Here is a 4,903-nt window from a genome sequence, read left to right on the forward strand (position 1 = left end):
GTTAGTGTATCTCCCGTTTTCTCTAAGAAACTCGCACACATAGTACCCACAAAGCACTGATCTTGGTGGTTCCTTGTGGCACTATATAAGAATTGGCAAGTGGTTACATAGTTGCTACGTATACATATATATATATACAAGACGAATATGTATGTTTATTTAAAATTTACCTTATAGTTAATCCGCACATGTAGCGGTTTTCTAGCCTTTTAAATCATAGCGTCCACCCTTTGAACTTGTAGAACCTGTATGCCCTGCAGTGCTCGAATGAATTCAACAAGTCATACCGATCCAAACTCTTGTATATGTTATAGAAATGTTGAAAAGCCCGCATGCAAATCTTGACTTACTGATCTAAAATATCGACGAACTTTTGATAACTGCTCTGTAGGAAATCTACGGAGTCAAGGACCAAAAGTCGTCCTTCATGGAGATAAATGAATGTACAAATCCAATGATCACTGCACAAATTTAATGAAGTCGTGTTTTAAGACAGTAGTAGGTTTATAAATATAAATTATTAAGGGAGTTTAGGACCAACATACTTGAACATGTATGGTGCACATACAATACTCCTATCTCTGAATTGAAGAAACACGATTCCTAGGTGGCCACTGCTATTTCCTGCCTTTGTTGCTCCTCCACTCTAATGTTGGCAATTTCATCATCGGTCTTGCCCACAAATAAGTCATGGTCAGGACCCATAACCACTGTGTGCTCATTCTAGCTTATTCTGGTCGGGTTGAGATACCCAACCTTTTTGTCCTCGTGAAGAAATGAGTTCTCAGTATACTGCATCTCCTAGTCTAATTGTTGCATTCTGTAGAGCGCATGACATTGTCAGATACTTCATGCCCTAACATTATATTAATTAGTAATAAAACATAGTTATGTATGAGAGACACTTACCGGCACCACACACTCACGAGCTGGACATCGAGTTTTTCAAGGCAAAACATCAACCAAATGTCCTTGAAGTCAACAATAATCTTGCTATCGCCACCCATAAAAGCTAGTGGTGGTACAACTATAGAGAAGGCAATTATCTCAACTGAAGATGCTCTCATATACCAGTCATGCAATCTCTTCATCGCACATGAAACACCACAAAGTTGGCACCACTAGAGGAGAGGCCTGCCTAGAACATATTTATTGGTGGGGACATTATTGTAATCCTCTCTCGTAGGCTTTCGTATGGTGATCTTGTTGGAGGCGGACTTGGTAGCTTTCTGACGACTGGAATGTGTGTTTCCTTGCCACTCCGGCCATCCACTTCTTCATGGCCCTCGGTGATGTCTCATCCTTACCTAAGGGCGTAACCATTTTTGGCACAGACTAAAGGTTTCCTTTAGCTACATGGCCTTTAGGTTCCGATGAGGCATCCTTCTTGCTCGGGGATGATGGTGGGTTCATGGATGTCAATGCTGGTTGGTTAGGTAGAGGCTCTGAGTTGGTGTGGAGGCTAAATGATGGTGGTGGTTAGGTTCTAGTGATGGTGGGGTATGATGAGATGGCGAGGCTGCATGTGAGAACCCTCCTTCATTGTCCACTCTGAAAAATGGCATCAATGGAATAGGATCATTGAACCTAATGTCCCGTCGAGGCCATAAGATGAACTCGTTGATAGCTTGACCGAGTTTCTCGACACCATCAGGAGTGGGGATGTCTAGGAAGTCATCCCTATGTCCTTCGATGACTATTAACACTTCTACCCTACAGTACTCCTCTGGCATTTTCTTGTTGTGGTAGTTGTGGCCTGGGATCACCATACCAGTGGCAACTTCTATCGTACGGATATTGGTGATACCATACGATATAACTAGGGAGCAAGCTATCGGTGCGACGATGTCATCAACTGCATAGTGCCCCCTATTTGCCATAGATCCGATACTGCTTGGAACTATTGGAGAATCCGAGGGTTGCGTGATGACCATCTGCATTTGTGGCGTCTGTGTGATCATCTATGGCGGCTGCATTGTTGGCACTTGTTGACTTGACATTACACTAGCCAATTGTTGCCTTATCTTAGAATCAAGATTGGCCATGATTTCAACCAACATCTATTTCATTTCTTGCTTAGCCTCCTCCTTAAAATAATCTCTCATAGCTTCCTTATAGCGGTCGCATTTTCTATACATCTCGGCATGCTCAGGAAAATCCTTCCTTCCAACCCAAATGGGACGAGACGCCTCGCACACGACCAGGGTGCTCTGGGTTACCCAGACCCACACTAAGGGTGTCCCTCTCTCTTGATGGCTTGAATGATCCTTCCTTTTGCTTAGCTACCACAGCCAAAATGTTCTTCGCTGCTTCATCGGTCATTGGATCTAGCCATGACAAACTAGCCCCACTTTCTTGTGGTTTCCGCGCAAGAAGCCACTCTCCAGCCCTTTCGGGTACATCCTCCAACAACACTGGTAACCCTGCCGCCTTTCTTGCAGCTTCTTCTGCCCTCCATTCGGGAATCGCATGCTGGTAACCACCAGTTCCAAGGCGGTGGCGGTATATGTTCTTCTTTGCAAGTTCAGCAATGGCTTGACTCATAGATAAGAACTCTTCTGATGTCTTCAACAAAGGTGTTCCACTTAGCTGTTGTAATTCTTGTGTACTTCTTCGTTGCATCCAACCCATTCTTCATGAACACAGAATTATCTATAATAATTCGCAAATCCAAATCCGCTAATTGTTCTCTAATAGCACCCGCTCCTGTCGCAATTTCCTGGTTTCGAAAGGTTGCAAAGCCTGGGGGGTATTCAATTCAGACCTCTAGTTATGAAAGCTGATTGCACACTGCCTCATTGCGTACTCCTTCGTGACAGCTCATGACTCGGTTGCGAAAATAAATCTTGTTTTCAACTTTTTCCACAAGTTCTTTTTGGTTTTCTTTGGCACTATTTTCCAATTAGAGATTGTGATGTCAAGATTGTCCCTAACAAGGAAACCGATGGCGTTTCGATACTTAGCTGCCACCTGTATAGGTTGTACGGGCTCTCCTTTCGGGCTTACTCTGTAACAGAATATGTACGATCCGGCCACTTGTTTATGCCCCATTCCCCACGTTTCCGCTTCCTATCTTAGGTGGTTGTTTCAGTTGCCTCTGGTGCAGAATCCGATGCATCTTCCTCCATTTGGTTCCGCAATTGAGAAGTTATCTACGAAGAACAACCAGTCATATATATATATATATATATATATATATATATATATATATATATATTTGGTATGTAGGTATGGATATGAATAACAACCCCTCATAGCCCTTCATTGAAATTATTAAATTGTACCTCCTCATCTATTGGATTGTAAGTAGGGTCTCGTGTTTTGGCACGACGAGCTGCCCTATCTATGCTAGGGCACGGATTGGATGGCGAACTCCGCGATCCACTGGTGGTGTTGTGCTGCGAGTCTGATCCTTGGGCACCCGCCTCATCACCATTGTTTGGTTGGGCACCCGCCTCGTCACCATTGTTTGTAGAACTCATCAAGCTAATTCTGATTTAATTTATTGAATATTTATTTTTATGTAAGCATCGTTTAACAGCACGTAATACATAGCATGAAAATATATGTGCATCTAGCATCAAATGGACATGAAATTTTCACACATAGCATGAATTGAATAAGCTACCATAAATATTCCACACCAATCGGATAACAAAAACTATTGCTACAAATTAAGCATTATAAAATATGCTACCCTAGACTTAATTTATTTATATATATATATCAAACAATGTACAAATAATAACCAGCATAATATAAAAGTAATATTTGACACTAGAACTAATTAATTTTTTTAGCAAAAAAAACTACCCTAGAATTAATTTTATGATTATAACACATAATATACAAGTAAAGATGTTGAAACATATAATCATACAAGTAAAGATGTTGAAACAAAGTTTCAAAAAAAGATGTTGAAACAAGCCCTTAATGGGCCAGTTAGGGTCTCAGCCTAGGGAAATGTGCCAGATGGGCCAGCCCAGGTAGGCAAACTGCATGCTCGGCGGCGTGGGGGTAGGCAGCGCGCAGCTACGCGGGGTCCTACGGCACAGGCAGAGCACGGGAGGAGCAGGTGAGATGCAAACCTCGGTGGCACGCACGTGGTAGAGGCGGCCGGGGCTCTGAGGCGGCAGGGCTCCAAGACGCGGGGCTTCGGCGTAGGCGGGGCTCCGAGGCGGGCGGCGCTCCGAGACGGCCAGGGCTCCGACGCGCAGAGATGGTGGGGCTCCGAGGTGGGGCTCTGGCGCGGCTCTGAGCTAGGCGGGGCTCTTGCGTGTGCGGGGCTCCGAGGTGGCAGGGCTTCGAGATGCGGGGCTTCGGTGCGGGCGTTGCTCTGAGGCGGGCGGCGCTCCGAGACGGCCAGGGCTTCAACGCGGGCGGGGCTTCAGCGTAGGCAAAGATGGTAGGGCTCCGGTACGGGACTCCAAGGTAGGGCTACGACCGAGACGGCGGACCTCCAAGGTGGGCTCCGGCGGCGCAGGCGGGGACGGCGAGGTGTGGGGTTGGACGGCGCGGGGCGCAGGCGGGAATCGCGCGGCGGCGATGGAAAATTTGGGCAGCCTGACGACGTCTCAGGGAAGAAAATGAGCCACCAGGCTTCAAATTTTCAGAGGCTCTCGGCGCGTGGGTATATATAGCATAGCAACCCACTTGAACAAATGATTTCACAGGTGGATTTTTATACCAACCGTCGGTGGGTATAGATTTCCACTGGCGGTTTGTTTCATCCACCGCTAGTGGAAATAAAAACAAAATAAAAAAGGTGTCCCAATCGGGAATCGAAACCACGACTTGAGGATTACAAGGCCCAGGTGTGACCACTGCGCTAAGCTTATGAGTTCAACATTGTTGGCTTCGGAATTATTTTAACCATAAAATTATTTCAAGAAATGATAGCTGT

The 4,903-nt window shown here is 45.4% G+C and overlaps 1 pseudogene; it reads right to left on the reverse strand.

Annotated features, from left to right (window-relative positions):
- Nucleotides 1–1,961: 1,961 nt before the first annotated feature.
- Nucleotides 1,962–3,482, reverse strand: LOC136503793 (uncharacterized; annotated as a pseudogene).
- Nucleotides 3,483–4,903: the final 1,421 nt, after the last annotated feature.

The sequence above is a fragment of the Miscanthus floridulus genome, chromosome 14 (genome assembly GCF_019320115.1).
Source record: "Miscanthus floridulus cultivar M001 chromosome 14, ASM1932011v1, whole genome shotgun sequence".
Taxonomy (NCBI): domain Eukaryota; kingdom Viridiplantae; phylum Streptophyta; class Magnoliopsida; order Poales; family Poaceae; genus Miscanthus; species Miscanthus floridulus.